Source organism: Oncorhynchus kisutch, linkage group LG8, assembly GCF_002021735.2.
Source record: "Oncorhynchus kisutch isolate 150728-3 linkage group LG8, Okis_V2, whole genome shotgun sequence".
Lineage (NCBI taxonomy): Eukaryota > Metazoa > Chordata > Actinopteri > Salmoniformes > Salmonidae > Oncorhynchus > Oncorhynchus kisutch.
In genome coordinates this window covers 55,488,485-55,505,925 of record NC_034181.2, presented here as the reverse complement: position 1 = coordinate 55,505,925, position 17,441 = coordinate 55,488,485, and the positions used below count along the sequence as shown (strand labels likewise).

The 17,441-nt window shown below is 44.2% G+C and overlaps 1 protein-coding gene across 1 annotated transcript in view; it reads right to left on the bottom strand.

Annotated features, from left to right (window-relative positions):
- The window catches only part of LOC109895550 (tetraspanin-4-like), a 116,125-nt gene extending 99,998 nt beyond the window's left edge, over window positions 1–16,127 (bottom strand). Inside the window, exon 1 of the mRNA XM_020489321.2 lies at window positions 15,829–16,127. The gene's annotated coding sequence lies outside the window, so the exon portion shown is untranslated. The remainder of the gene's footprint in view (window positions 1–15,828) is intronic.
- Between the last annotated feature and the right edge of the window lie 1,314 nt (window positions 16,128–17,441).

Here is a 17,441-nt window from a genome sequence, read left to right as displayed (position 1 = left end):
AGAGATGCCTAGAAATGATTCAGTTGACTGTTTTATGTGTGGATTAATTTTCAAAGTGTGCATTTCAGGTAAAATAACAACTCAATGTTTATATCTCAGGACAAGTTAGCTAGCAACAGCAAGCTAGCTAAATAGGACAAATTAGCTAGCAAGTGCAAGCTAACTAGCTAATTTGCCAAAAATGTTAAATGCTTTTCGACCTGTTCCCAAATTAATGTAATTGGTTCAGAGTTTATTTTGATATTTTAACCTGCGTGACGTAAACGCGTTTGGTGTGGGGGGACAAAATCCATTTATGCACGATGGCGCACATGCGCAGTCAGTTTGGGTTCCGTGTAAGACAGCGCTACAGGGAGACAAGATGGACAACTGATCATCCTCGCAGTGGCAGGCCACGTATAACAACACCTGCACAGGATCGGTACAGCCGAACATCACACCTGCGGGACAGACACAGGATGGCAATAACAACTGCCCGAATTACACCAGGAACGCACAATCCCTTCATTAGTGCTCAGACTGTCCGCAATAGGCTGAGAGAGGCTGGACTGAGGGCTGTAGGCCTGTTGTAAGGCAGGTCCTCACCAGACATCACCGGCAACGTCGCCTATGGGCAGAAACCCACCATCACTGGACCAGACAGGGCTGGCAAAAAGTGCTCTTCGCTGACAAGTCGCGGATTTGTCTCACCAGGGGTGATGGTCGGATTCGCGTTTATCGTCGAATGAATGAGCATTACACCGAGGCCTGTACTCTGGAGCGGGATCGATATGGAGGCGGAGGGTCCGTCATGGTCTGAGGCAGTGTGTCACAGCATCATCGGACTGAGCTTGTTGTCATTGCAGACAATCTCAATGCTGTGCGTGACAAGGAAGACATCCTCCTCCCTGATGTGGTACCCTTCCTGCAGGCTCATCCTGACATGACCCTCCAGCATGACAATGCCACCAGCCATACTGCTCGTTCTGTGTGTGATTTCTGCCATGGCCAGCGAAGAGCCCGGATTTCAATTCCATTGAGCACGTCTGGGACCTGTTGGACCGGAGGGTGAGGGCTAGGGCCATTTCCCCCCAGAAATGTCCGGGAACTTGCAGGTGCCTTGGTGGAAGAGTGGGGTAACATCTCACAGCAAGAACTGGAAAATCTGGTACAGTCCATGAGGAGGAGATGCACTCCAGGACGTAATGCAGCTGGTGGCCACACCAGATACTGACTGTTACTTTTGATTTTGACCCCCCTTTGTTTAGGGACACATTATTCAATTTCTGTTAGTCACATGCCTTTGGAACTTGTTCAGTTTATGTCTCAGTTGTTGAATCTTGTTATGTTCATACAAATATTTACACATGGTAATTTTTTTGTGTGTTTTTTTGTGTTTTTTTTTGTCTATCATCTTTGAAATCCAAGAGAAAGGCCAAAATGTAATTTTCCAGGTTAGGCGCAATTTAGATTTTGGCAACTAGATGGCAGCAGTGTATGTGCACAGTTTAAGACTGATCCAATGAACCATTGCATTTCTGTTCAAAATGTTGTATCAAGACTGCCCAAATGTGCCTAATTGGTTTATTAATACATTTTCAAGTTCATAACTGTGCACTCTCCTCAAACAATAGCATGGTATTATTTCACTGCAATTGATACTGTAAATTGGACAGTGCAGTTAGATTAACAAGAATTTAAGCTTTCTGCCCATATCAGATATGTCTATGTCCTGGGAAATGTTCTTGTTACTTAAAACCACGGTTGAGCTAACGTAGGCTAATGTGATAAGCATGAGGTTGTAAGTAACAAGAACATTTCCCAGGACATAGCTGTCCAACAAACCAAAGATGTTAAACAGTAGGCCTACACAACAGTGGTGGCTGGGAGAGGTGGGGAGGATGGACAACTTATTTAATCGGCAGACAATTTGCTCCAACAGAATGTTGATAGTCATAATACATCCCAATTGGCTTATTTGTCTCAGGTCGGTCTATTTTTTTTGTTTTTCTGCATATCTATCTGACTTATGCTAATGTTCTGGTGACTAGTGAAAAGAAATAGCAGGAAAGAAAACTGGAGCACATATGGAAATGAAAGGAGGTGAGAAAAGAGGGGGAGTGTAGAGTAGAACACCTATTTATGTTTTGGGGAATGAGATCGACAGAGGGTAATTGTGGGACGAGGGAACCAACTCCAGTAGTTGATGTAATGATAAAAAGGGCAAAACACTAAATAACTACCAAACACACAATCCCTCAGACTATTTCATTCACACACACTACCATGATGTTTCTTGACAATGTTTATATGAGGTGAGACTGTTTGACTATCTTTCCCACTGGTGGTCAATTTAAACACTGCACGCTCACAGAAACGTTACACTATATCCCGACAGTGTCAAGCCTGCTGATGCAGTAAGTCCTTTGTGGCCTCATTCAGCTTTTAAATCAAAGTAGCCATAACACCACTGTCACCCAGGAAGTAAACAATGCCAGAGTGAGCACAAAATGTGTCTGTTTCATAAATAACGTCCCCTGCCTCCCTCTCCAAGCATAGGAACGCTTGACAGCCGACATGTCATTATCCCTAATTGCATCTTCACTCTCTCCAAAGACACCAGGAAGAGTAATTCAACTGCACAAAAAACAATGAGAGTCAGTCAACTACTGCAGATTAACAATATCTAATCAGGCTAATCTATTAAATGTTCAGAAAACAATTGAGAACAGACAGACAGACAGACAGACAGACAGACAGACAGACAGACAGACAGACAGACAGACAGACAGACAGACAGACAGACAGACAGACAGACAGACAGACAGACAGACAGACAGACAGACAGACAGACAGACAGACAGACAGACAGACAGACAGACAGACAGACAGACAGACAGACAGACAGACAGACAGACAGACAGACAGACAGACAGACAGACAGACAGACAGACAGACAGACAGACAGACAGACAGACAGACAGACAGACAGACAGACAGACAGACAGACAGACAGACAGACAGACAGACAGACAGACAGACAGACAGACAGACAGACAGACAGACAGACAGACAGACAGACAGACAGACAGACAGACAGACAGACAGACAGACAGACAGACAGACAGACAGACAGACAGACAGACAGACAGACAGACAGACAGACAGACAGACAGACAGACAGACAGACAGACAGACAGACAGACAGACAGACAGACAGAACAGACAGACAGACAGACAGACAGACAGACAGACAGACAGACAGACAGACAGACAGACAGACAGACAGACAGACAGACAGACAGACAGACAGACAGACAGACAGACAGACAGACAGACAGACAGACAGACAGACAGACAGACAGACAGACAGACAGACAGACAGACAGACAGACAGACAGACAGACAGACAGACAGACAGACAGACAGACAGACAGACAGACAGACAGACAGACAGACAGACAGACAGACAGACAGACAGACAGACAGACAGACAGACAGACAGACAGACAGACAGACAGACAGACAGACAGACAGACAGACAGACAGACAGACAGACAGACAGACAGACAGACAGACAGACAGACAGACAGACAGACAGACAGACAGACAGACAGACAGACAGACAGACAGACAGACAGACAGACAGACAGACAGACAGACAGACAGACAGACAGACAGACAGACAGACAGACAGACAGACAGACAGACAGACAGACAGACAGACAGACAGACAGACAGACAGACAGACAGACAGACAGACAGACAGACAGACAGACAGACAGACAGACAGACAGACAGACAGACAGACAGACAGACAGACAGACAGACAGACAGACAGACAGACAGACAGACAGACAGACAGACAGACAGACAGACAGACAGACAGACAGACAGACAGACAGACAGACAGACAGACAGACAGACAGACAGACAGACAGACAGACAGACAGACAGACAGACAGACAGACAGACAGACAGACAGACAGACAGACAGACAGACAGACAGACAGACAGACAGACAGACAGACAGACAGACAGACAGACAGACAGACAGACAGACAGACAGACAGACAGACAGACAGACAGACAGACAGACAGACAGACAGACAGACAGACAGACAGACAGACAGACAGACAGACAGACAGACAGACAGACAGACAGACAGACAGACAGACAGACAGACAGACAGACAGACAGACAGACAGACAGACAGACAGACAGACAGACAGACAGACAGACAGACAGACAGACAGACAGACAGACAGACAGACAGACAGACAGACAGACAGACAGACAGACAGACAGACAGACAGACAGACAGACAGACAGACAGACAGACAGACAGACAGACAGACAGACAGACAGACAGACAGACAGACAGACAGACAGACAGACAGACAGACAGACAGACAGACAGACAGACAGACAGACAGACAGACAGACAGACAGACAGACAGACAGACAGACAGACAGACAGACAGACAGACAGACAGACAGACAGACAGACAGACAGACAGACAGACAGACAGACAGACAGACAGACAGACAGACAGACAGACAGACAGACAGACAGACAGACAGACAGACAGACAGACAGACAGACAGACAGACAGACAGACAGACAGACAGACAGACAGACAGACAGACAGACAGACAGACAGACAGACAGACAGACAGACAGACAGACAGACAGACAGACAGACAGACAGACAGACAGACAGACAGACAGACAGACAGACAGACAGACAGACAGACAGAAGACAGACAGACAGACAGACAGACAGACAGACAGACAGACAGACAGACAGACAGACAGACAGACAGACAGACAGACAGACAGACAGACAGACAGACAGACAGACAGACAGACAGAGAGGTACTGAGAAAGAGAGAGGGAGAGAGAGAGGTACTGAGAAGGAGAGAGAGAGGTACTGAGAAGGAGAGAGAGAGAGCAGGAGAGGTACTGAGAGTAAGAGGTAGACAGCGAGAGCAGGAGAGGTACTGAGAGTAAGAGGTAGACAGAGAGAGCAGGAGAGGTACTGTGAGTAAGAGGTAGATAGAGAGAGTCCGAGTAGGAGAGAGAGACTTTGCCCTGGGACTCTGATCAGGCTCACTATTTTTTCAAAAACAGGGAATACTTGATCTAGGAAAATCTATGGCTGTGTGAACCGTGTCGCAAACTTACCCAGAACGTATTTTCAAAAGAAAGCTCCAGCTTTCAGCTTCAGCATCAACACACTCTTCCCGATTTTCAACAGATTTGTTGCCACGGCAACTAAACCCTGAGCTGAGCAAGTAAAACAGCACCTTGTGAACTTCTCAATGAGGGAGCGAGTCACTGTGGACTGTGGTGTGGGGGACCATGCATGCTAATGATATAATGGAGGAGCTTGTTAGGGGTGAAACTAATAGAAGCAAATACATTTACAGAAGTTTCCATTTGGTTGATTTGATTTGTTGCGTTTAGTGTACATACTTGTTCCAACCATGGATCTCTATTTGCCTGAATGAAGACAGCAAATCACCATCGAGCAACTCTTCGCAAGATGAAACACCCATCCATGACGGGTGATCTGCATGTACCCTACATAGAGTCCGGTGTGGCTCAGTCGGAAAAGCGCAGCACTTGCTGAGTTGTGATCGTCGGTTTGATTCCTACTGAGGCCACCCATATGAAAATGTAGACATTAAGTCTATAAGTCACTTTGGATAAAAGTGTCTGGTAATTGGCATATGCTGTATTTCACTTTCAATACATTTGCAAATAATGTCTAAAAACATGTTTTCACATTGTCATTAATGGGATTCTGTGTGTAGATAGATGAGGAAAAAAATCTATTTAATTAATTTTGTATTGAGGCTGTAAAACAACAACGTGGAATAAGTCTAGGGGTGTGAATACTTTCTGAAGGCACTGTATACCTCACATGCGACCTACGAGCTGACAAGGTCAAAGTTAAATAAAGGTCTAATAAAACATTTTAAATGATAAGACTATGTGATGTGTATGTCAACAAAGTCTATTAAACTGAATAGCTGACCAAATTGAACATTCTAGAAAAAACGTGTGCAATTAAGTATTATGCGTTTAGCTGACTAAGATCAAGGAATGGTCATGAGAAACGAATATCAAAGCAAGTATTTTAACTTTGCAAAAATGAATGGATTCACATGCAAGGCATAAAGCTTAAGCTACAAGGCAATACTGACATTAACAAAACATAATTATAGGTAGTATTCAGACCCCTTGACTTTTTCTACATTTTGTTACACTACAGCCTTATTCTAAAATGGATTAAATTGTTGTTGTTTTTCGCCCTCGTCAATCTACACACAATACCTCATAATGACAAAGAGAAAACAGGTTTGCAGATAATAAAATATTACATAAGTATTCAGACCCTTTACTCAGTACTTTGTTGAAGCACCTTTGGCAGCAATTACAGCGCCGAGTCTTCTTGGGTATGACGCTAAAAGCTTGGCACACCTGTATTTGGTGAGTTTCTCCCATTCTTCTCTGTAGATCCTCTCGAGCTCGGTCAAGTTGGATGGGGAGCGTCGCTGCACAGCTATTTCCAGGTCTCTCCAGAGATGTTCGATCGTGTTCAAGTCCGGGCTCTGGCTGGGCCACTCAAACACATTCAGAGACTTCCCTCCGAGGCCACTCCTGCATTGACTTGGCTGTGTGCTTAGGGTGATTGGACTGTTGGAAGGTGAACATTTGCCCCAGTCTGTTGTCCCGAGCGCACTGGAGCAGGTTTTTAATCAAGGATCTTTCTGTGCTTTGCTCCGTTCATCTTTCCCTCGATTCTGACTAGTCTCCCAGTCCCTGCCGCTGAAAAACATCTCCACAGCATGATGCTGCCACCACCATGCTTCACCGTAGGGATGGTGCCAGGTTTCCTTCAGGCGTGAAGCTTGACATTCAGGCAAAAGAGTTGACGGGCAGAGAATCTTATTTCTCATGGTCTGAGAGTCCTTTAGGTGCCTTTTGGCAAACTCCAAGTGGGCTGTCATGTGCCGTTTACTGAGGAGTGGCTTCCGTCTGGCCATTCTACCATAAAGGCATGATTGGTAGAGTGCTGCAGAGGTGGTTGTCCTTCTGGAAGGTTCTCCCATCTGCACAGAGGAACTCTGGAGCTCTGTCAGAGTGACCATCGGGTTCTTGGTCACCTCCCTGACCAAGGCCCTTCTCCCCCAATTGCTCAGTTTGGCCGAACGGCCAGCTCTAGGAACAGTCTTGGTGGTTCCAAACTTCTTCCATTTAAGAATGATGGAGGCCACTGTGTTTTTGGGAACCTTCAATGCTGCATACATTTTTTTGGTTCCCTTCCCCAGATCTGTGCCTCGACACAATCCTGTCTCGGAGCTCTATGGACATTTCCTTCAACCTCATGACTTGGTTTTTTCTCTGACATGCAATGTCAATTGTGGGACCATATGTGTGTGCCTTTCCAAATCATGTTCAATTTACCACAGGTGGACTCCAATCATGTTGTAGAAACAACTTAAGGATGATCAACAGAAATAGATGCACCTGAGCTCAATTTTGAGTCTAATAGCAAAAGGTCTGAATGCTTATGTAAATAAGGTAGCTTTTTTATAAATGTGAAAAAATGGATAAAAACCTGTTTTCGCTTTGTCATTATGGGGTACAGTGTGTAGATCGATGAGGATTTTTAAAATGTAATCGATTTTAGAATAAGGCTGTAACGTAACAACATGTGGAAAAAGTCAAGAGGTCTGAATACTTTCCAAATGCACTGTAGATCCTAAGGTTAACTGACAAGACAAAGCATGAACAAAGAGATGCCCACTAGGCCAGAGGCCTAGGAAATTAGAATTGATCATACAACCTTCCTCCGTGGACTAGATATAGTATAAGAGACAGAACAAAGGTGTTTAATTCCATTGGTAACATCTGAAGGTCAAACGATGTATAGCATCTGAAGGCCATTTAAACGATACCAAGTTTACAGTAACCTGAACACCCACAGGGTGTCACAGCATATAAAGGCTTGTGTGGCGGGATGAGACCAACGTAAATAAGACAGAATTCCAGAGAAGACAATAAAATCCCTTTGTATAGAGTCATTAAGAGTTCCACCGGTACAGATACAAGTTACCTTAGAGATCCTACATCCATATAGGACGGCATAAAGGTTATCCTCAGAGGACAAGTTTAGATAGATACCAGACATGGCTGCTGTAGAATTATTATATCACATTAAAATCGGTCCTCTGGATACTGTAGAGAGAGATATATATTTTGGCCCCTTAGAGGGGGGAAGGGCTGACTGATCCTTGGGAATTGTCCGTTGTGTCTTCCTTGTGCGCCTGGGTCATTTGGAATTCAGCCCCAGATGACAGACAGCACATACTGTATCTCATTTACATAAGTATTCACACCCCTTCGCTATGACACTCCAAATTGAGCTCAGGTGCATCCAATTTCCTTTGATCATCCTTGAGATGTCACTACATCGTGATAGGAGTCCACTTGTGCCAATTCAATTGTTTGGACATGAAGAAACACACCTGTCTATAGGGTCCCACAGTTGACAGAACATGTCAGAGCAGAAACTATACCACGAAGTCCAAGGAACTGTCCGTAGATCTCTGAGATGAGACATATATCTGGGGTAGGGATTAAAACAATGTATAGTGTTGAAAGTTTCCAAGAGCACAGGGGTCTCCATCATTGGGAAATGGAAAAAGTATGGATTTACCCAGACTCTGACTAGTGCTGGCCATCCAACCAAACTGAGCAACCAGGCAAGAAGGACCTTGGTCAGGGAGGTGACCAAGAACCTAATGGTCACTCTGCCAGAACAACAGAGTTCCTTGGCTGAGATGGAGAATCTGCCAGACAGAGAACAGTCTCTACAGCACTTCACCAATCTGGGCTTTATGGGAGAGCGGCCATACGGAAGCCACTCCTGAGAAAAAGGCACATGACAGCATACCTGGAGTTTTCAAAAAGGCAAGTGAAATCCTCTGAGAGCATAAGGCAAAATAATCTGTGGTCTGATAAGACAAAAATGTAACTCTTTGGCCTGAATGCAAAGTGCTCTGTCTGGAGAAAACCCGTCTAACAGCGTCCCTACCATGAAGCATGGTGGTGGCAGCATCATGCTATGGGGATGCTTTTCAGCGGCAGGGACTGTGGGACTGGTAAGGATAGAGGGAACAATGAATGGTGCCCAATACAGGCAAATTATTGATAAGAACCTGCTTCAGAGTTCAAACGACCTTAGATTGGGGCAAAGATTTGTGTTCCAACAGGACAATGACCCCAAGCATACAGCGAAAGCAATGGTGGAATGACTTCAAAACAAGAATGTGAAATCCTTGATTGGCCCAGCCAAAGCCCAGACTTGAATCCCATTGAAAATCTGTGGAAAGACTTGAAGATTGCTGTTCACCGCAGCTCCCCACTTAATTTAACAGATCTTAAGAAAATCTGCATGGAAATATGGGAGAAAATCCCCCAATCTAGATGTGCAAATCTGATACAGACATTCCCATAATGACTCAAAGCTGTAATCGCCTGGCCTCCCGGGTGGCGCAGAGACTCTGGGTTCGTGCCCAGGCTCAGTCGCAACCGGCCCCGACCGGGATGTCCCTGGTGTGACGCACAATTGGCCCAGCGTCGTCCGGGTTAAGGAGGGCTTGGCCGGTAGGGATATTCTTGACTCATCGCGCACCAGCGACTCCTGTGGCGGGCCGGGCGCAGTGCACGCTAACCAAGGTTGCCAGGTGCAAGGTGTTTCCTCCGACACATTGGTGCGGCTGGCTTCCGGGTTGGATGCGCACTAGGTTGGGTTGTGTATCGGAGGACGCATGACTTTCAACTTTCGTCTCTTCCGAGCCCGTACGGGAGTTGTAGCGATGAGACAAGATAGTAGCTACTAAACAATTGGATACCACGAAATTGGGGATTAAAAAAATTACAAATTTAAAAAGCTGTAATCGCCTAAATGGTGCTTCTACAAAAAACTAATTCTGATTGGCTGGGCCTGGCTACCAAGTGGCTTACTGGGGCCCTCTCATGCCGTCCCTGGAAGGGGTGCGTCACCTGAGTGGGTTGATTCACTGATGTGGTCATCCTGTCTGGGTTGGCGCCCCCCCTTGGGTTGTGCCATGGCGGAGATCTTTGTGGGCTATAATCGGCCCTGTCTCAGGATGGTAAGTTGGTGGTTGAAGATATCCCTCTAGTGGTGTGGGGGCTGAGCTTTGGCAAAGTGGGTGGGGTTATATCCTTCCTGTTTGGCCTTGTCCGGGGGTGTCCTCGGATGGGTCCACAGTGTCTCCTGACCCCTCCTGTCTCAGCCTCCAGTATTTATGCTGCAGTAGTTTATGTGTCGGGGGCTAGGGTCAGTGTGTTATATCTGGAGTACTTCTCCTGTCCTATTCAGTGTCCTATGTGAATCTAAGTGTGCGTTCTCTAATTCTCTCCTTCTCTCTCTCGGAGGACCTGAGCCCTAGGACCATGCCCCAGGATTACCTGACATGATGACTCCTTGCTGTCCCCAGTCCACCTGGCCGTGCTGCTGCTCCAGTTTCAACTGTTCTGCCTTCTTATTATTCAAACATGCTGATCATTTATGAACATTTGAACATCTTGGCCATGTTCTGTTTTAATCTCCACCCGGCACAGCCAGAAGAGGACTGGCCACCCCACCTATGCTCTCTCTAACTCTCTCTTTTTTTCTCTCTCTCTCGGAGGACCTAAGCCCTAGGACCATGCCCCAGGACTACCTGACATGATGACTCCTTGCTGTCCCCAGTCCATCTGACTGTGCTGCTGCTCCAGTTTCAACTGTTCTGCCTTATTATTATAATCTCCACCCGGCACAGCCAGAAGAGGACTGGCCACCCCACATAGCCTGGTTCCTCTCTAGGTTTCTTCCTAGGTTTTGGCCTTTCTAGGGAGTTTTTCCTAGCCACCGTGCTTCTACACCTGCATTGCTTGCTGTTTGGGGTTTTAGGCTGGGTTTCTGTACAGCACTTTGAGATATCAGCTGATGTACGAAGGGCTATATAAATACATTTGATTTGATTTGATTTGGGCCTATACCCTCCCAGGTCCACCCATGGCTGCGCCCCTGCCCAGTCATGTGAAATCTATAGATTAGGGCCTAATGAATTTATTTCAATTGAACTGTAACTCAGTAAAATCTTTGAAATTGTTGCATGTTGTGTTTATATTTTTGTTCAGTATAATATACTTAAATGCGAACAACGTGCGACAGACACTGGGAGCTAATTGAGGATATAATTACATCAAACACCCTGAACTGGAATGGATATTTGTTCAATGAGGAAGTGTCATATTAGCTGCACTGTGACACTTCAGCTGTATTTATAATACTTGCAAACTGGAGGAGAGCAGTGGGGAGGATGAGGTGAACAAGGGAGTGGAAAATGAGTCTTTTAAAAAGGACTTATTTGCAATAAATAGATAGATAATGCAGCAACCATGTCGCTAAATCTAGCACTCTGCGGCCTGCTGACTATCAAGAGCAGGGCTCTTCAACAAAGTCCCCTTGGATTGTGCTGACATGCATGAGGTCCCTGGTTCAAGTCCAGCTCCTGGCTCTATCTCCCAAATTCACAACAGCGTGTTAAGCTTTTTTTAGTGTTACAATACTTAATGTCATACAGTAAAGAGCTTTTTTGCTCATTAAAAGGCGCTATACAATATAGCATAAGAGCATTATCACAGTATACACCAGGGATACACAACACCACCTGATCAAACCGATCAGATCTGCAAGAAAGCTCCTCAGTCAGCTGATTACACATTCATGTGTGACAGAGTTTTACCATCGGAGTATTGAGTTGTGGACTGAATGAAGCCGCCATCTTTACAAGCACTCAATCTCACTACTATGCCAGATTACGGTCACTGTCACTCTCCAGAGGTCTAAATAGCCCCATGTAAACCATCAAAATATTAATGAGCCTTCTATTGCAAAGTGTACTCATTTTGAGGGAACTTCCCACAGAATGATTGGCAAAAAAACATTAATTCGTGACATTCTGGACAACAGCGTTTGAAATGCAGCAAAGAGTAAATCAATGTAGTCTCACTGAAATACAAAATAAATATAATTGAAAACGAGAGAGAGAGAGAGAGAGAGAGAGAGCGTGAAAGAAGAGAGACTGAGCAAGAGACAGATGCTGTCATTGTTGCCCAAATATTTATTGTTGTGTAAAGGGTGTGTTGGTGAGACTGAGAGGGAGGAAGAGTGTGTGGTTGAGAAATTTGGTTTTTCACTCCACTTAACGTCAGCACTCTCCCACACAATAGGAAACAAACAAAAGACACTTCAAAATAGGTCCAGCATGGCCTTGATCACATCGGCATCTGATCTCACAACCAACCTGACAAGAGGCACAATGGTACATTTTGTGAAGTGTGTGTATGCAGTACAGTGCCTGTCTAGTACTAGCACCTGTATGTACAAATGTTTCCTTCCACTTAAAAGGACTTCTCTGTGCATTATCCAGGAACACACACACACACACACACACACACACACACACACACACACACACACACACACACACACACACACACACACACACACACACACACACACACACACACACACACACACACACACACACACACACACACACACACACACACACACACACACACACACACACACACACACACACACACACACCTTTAGCCTAGTGGTTAGAATTTTGGGCCAGTAACCAAAAGGTTGCTGGTTCAAATCCCCCGAGGTGAAACATCTGTCGTTCTACTCTTGACCAAGGTAGTTAACCCCCCACAACAAAAAGCCCCCCCACACATCTCCAATTCAGAGGGGTTGGGTTAAAAGCAGAAGCCAAGTTTCGGTTGGACCTCGTGTGCAACTGATGATACAAAACATTTATTATGACCTCTTTCTCCCTCTCTTTTACACACATACACACTCCTACTATACAGAGTTGGGTTGGCATGTTCACCCTCAGTGTTTGTGATAATTATCCCGACCCGAATGTTGGCACACCAAGAGGGAGCTACAAGTCGCCCACAAAACTCTCAAGGACAAAAACAACACCAGCTGCAGGAGCATAACGTAAACACTCCCTCTACTTTCTCCACCCCCCCCCCTCCCCTTTTTTTAATCATTCCTGTTAAAAACAGTTTTTCATATACTTTTTGAAAACCTTGGCCTTGTTAGGGAACACAACAGGAGAAAAAAAACATGGCTAAATAGAAAAGGCCAAAACTTGGGGTATGCCTGTTCCGTTTGCTCTCGGCTCGTGCAAGTCAACGTAAACAGTGGGCTACAGCCAACTGAGAAGTCTGAGTTCATCAGTTCACCCGCGTTGGCCTGTTGAAGCGTGGGAGCGCATATGGAGGAGGCGGTGTCTGTGCCCTCACTACGTTTACTAAGCTCGGCATTGTCATAACACCGACACGTTCTTAAGCATTATGCTGCAATATACAACATCAACAACAAGAGTTCCATTTATTTGAATGACAAGTCACTTTGATGGTCCTCAGTTGGTTGGTCAAAACACACAGTGCATTCGGAAAGTATTCAGACCCCTTGACATTTTTGACATTTTGTTACATTACCGACTTATTCTAAAATGGATAAAATTGTTTCCCCCCCCCCCCCCATCAATCTACACACAATACCCCATAATGACAAAGCAAAAAAAACTATTTTTAGACATTTTTGTACTTCCTTGCCAATGATTACAGTATTCTAGGGTATAATGATACAAGCTTGGCACACCTGTATGTGGGGAATATTTCCCATTCTTCTCTGCAGATCGTCTCAAGCTCTGTCAGGTGGGATGGGGAGCATCACTGCACAGCTATTTTCAGGTTACTCCAGAGATGTTCAATCGGGTTTCAGTCCTGGCTTGCCCACTCAGAGACCTGTCGTGAAGCGGTGTGTTGGCTGTGTGCTTAGGGTCATTGTCCTGTTGGAAGGTGAACCTTCGCTCCAGTCTGAGGTCTTGAGCGCTCTGGAGAAGGTTTTCATCAAGGAACTTTCTGTACTCTGCTCCATTCATCTTTCCCTCAATTCTCACTAGTCTCCCAGGCCCTGCAACTGACAAACATCCACACAGCATGATGCTGCCACCTCTATGCTTCACCGTAGGGATGGTACCAGGTTTCCTCCAAACGTGACGCTTGGCATTCCAAGCGGGCTGTCATGTGCCTTTTACTGAGGAGTGGCTTCAGTCTGGTCACCATAAAGGCCTGATTGGTGGAGTGCTGCAGAGATGGTTGTTCTACTGGAAGGTTCTCCCATCTCCACAGAGGAACTCTGGAGCTCTGTCAGAGTCACCTCCCTGACCAGTTTGACAGACGGCCAACTCTAGAACGCATCTTGGTGGTTCCAAACTTCTTCCATTTAAAAATGATGGAGGCCCCTGTGTTCTTCGGGACCTTCAATGCTGCAGAAATGTTTTGGTACCCATCCCCAGATCTGTGCCTCGACAAAATCCTGTCTCAGAGCTCTATGGACAATTCCTTTGACCTCATGGCTTGGTTTTTGCTCTGACATGCATTGTCAACTGTGGGACCTTATATAGACAGGTGTGTGCCTCTCCAAATCATGTCCAATCAATTGCATTTACCACAGGTGGACTCCAATCAAGTTGTAGGAACATCTCAAGGATGATTAATGGAAACAGGATGACCTCAATTTAGAGTCTCATAGCAAATGGTCTGAATACTTATGTAAATAAGGTATCTGTTGTTGGTTTTTTTTATATACATTTGAAAATGTTTCTAGAAATCTGTTTTCACTTTGTCATTATGGGGTACAGTGGGTAGATTGATGAGGACATTTAAATATATATATATATATATATATATATAAATATTTTTGAATAAGGCTGTAACGTAACAAGATGTGAAAAAATCAAGGGGTCTGAATACTTTCCGAATGCGCTGTAGAGAATTGAAGTTAAGACATTTGTAATAGAAAAAAAATCCAAAGTTCCTATACCAGCCTGTAAGACCACATAAAGTATTCTTGTCCTATGATGAAATTGTACTGTAGGGCTGACCAGCCTGGCTTTATCTGTGGGTATGAGTTGGGCAGTCAGTGGGGCTCAATGTTCCTCTTCCAAAAGAAGGAAAGACAATACAAGGGAGGTGACAGCTCCAGGAATGCTTGGAATTCTGAAATGTTATTCTCTTAGGGAAAGTGTATTTCTGTATTTTATCCTGAACCAGGGGAATGTTTCTCTCTGACACCCATTCTTGTTCCTCACGCCACAACTATCCACTGTATTTTATAGCCTCATTATTGTAATTTAATTGTCTTCTTTTTTCTTTTTTTTTTGCTAAATATTTTCTTTAAACGGCACTGTTTGTTAAGGGCTTGTAAGTAAGCATTTTACTGTAAGGTCTACACTTGTTGTATACAGCACGTGACTAATAACATGTGATTAGATTTTTTTTTTAACAAAACCTGAGATAAATTTGAATCATCACGTGGTTGCTATGGGATTGGATAAATATTGACTTAGTAAATTAGTAGCCCTAAGTAGCCTATGTGAAGGAAAAATACCACTATAATGCTAACTCTCCTAAGGGATATTGGTGTGGTTTTTGAAGATGTTGCCATGATGATATGAAATTGCTTGTTGCCATGGCCATGTATCCAAAACACTTCCCAAAAAGTATTAAAGTTGCAGTCATAATAATAAATAGTTATTATCTGTGTGTGTGACAGAAAATATAAAATTAACATAGTTTGCCCAGCACATTAGCATCAATTAGTATGTTAGCTAGGTCTGTAATCTGGGAATTGGCTGAAAATAGCAATATTGCCAGGGAAATGTAGGCTTACCTCTATCTTTTCTCGTCAATAATGGTCCTCCCTGTAGGATACTCGGTGAGTAGCCTAACTTTCAGTCTCTCTCTCTCCCTCTCTCTAGTTGTCTCTCTTGTGCGTGAGGTTATCGTTGTAAAACTAGAACCACTTTAAAATATATCAGTACTGTAGAAATAGTAGCCTACACATTTGAATCCCCGTTGGGCGAACACGTTTCTGGAACTCCGCAATGGTGATAGGCTATATTTCAATCAGTTTACATTGCGCTCCTTCTCCAGTACAGAAGGTGGCGGTAACACCATTTCTGTTTCCCTGTTTTACTCTGTGGTTCTAGACTCAGTTCCAGGAAGTGTTGATTAACGTCATGGTAGCAACACTAGCTGGATCACCATTAAAACTTCCGGTTTTCAAATTTAGCCTCCAAAATAAAAGTACGCTGTAAACGCTATGTGTATGCTATAGCATCCCATTGGTTCCTGCATTAACGCCACACCTAAGTGCACCACATTGGTTCCTGTATGAACACACCCGTATCCCCCTTACGCCTCGATCACACGGACAGGGTTTTACATTTTGGATACACCAGAAATAAATTAATTTCTGATGGAACTCTGCGTTTGCCTTGCATCATTGCTTTGCAGAGGCAGTTGCAATGCGTTCTCTGTGGTGCATACGTTGGATTTATCGAACATATGTGTCAAACTGTATGTGAACACAGAAATGGTAGCAGAAGGTGAATGTTGAACTTTTGTTGCACATATCAAGATGATGCTGTGTAGCATTTTTTGCAGTAACACTGTAGGTGTGATCATGGCATACTAAAAGCCTACTGGTCAAAAAAAATCTGCAATTCATATTTTTTTTAATAATCATTTATTTGCGTTGTATGATTCTTGTTAATTGACTGGTGCTGTTGTTAAAGGATGCGATTTTGAAATGTCATGTTTATGAAAAGTCTGACTGTATATTTGTTGTATTGCACAAACAAATTGCACTGTACAGGAAAAACAATAGATTCTGTGTCTATAAAACTCGGGTCCAGTCTACTCACTAGAGTCCCTAGAATACAAATCAGATGAGTTTGAACAAACTAAACTAGGTCATAGGAAGTGTTGCTGGGCTTTTACTGTGGTCAAATGAGGTGCCTGGACAGTATATGGTACAAATATAGCACTGTACATGAAAAACTATTCTTTGTGCCGATGTAAAAAAGTAGGGTGGGGAATACTCAGTAGGGTTTGTAGAATCTATATATGGTTTCATTTCAATAATAATACGGAGTGTTGCTGGCCTTTTACTCCACCCATTACATTGTCCACAATGCAAAGCACCTCAGTGGTGGTTGATGCCGTTTAAAATGAGGGAGGATGATTTATTTTGTTTTTTTACAAGCATGGCCTTATTTCTGTTACAGCATATTGGATAACTGTCATTCATTTGCCTAGCTCAATGTAACATTGATAGGTTTAGGCTACTACATTTTCCCTGTACCCATCATGAGGTTGCTACAACCTAGCCCATGAATGAAAGTTTACAACGTAGGTAGACGGGTCGAAAGAATTTTGAGTAATCAAAGTGACTGACAGTGACACATTCAATACCACCTTGGACATTCTTGCCTGCATCTA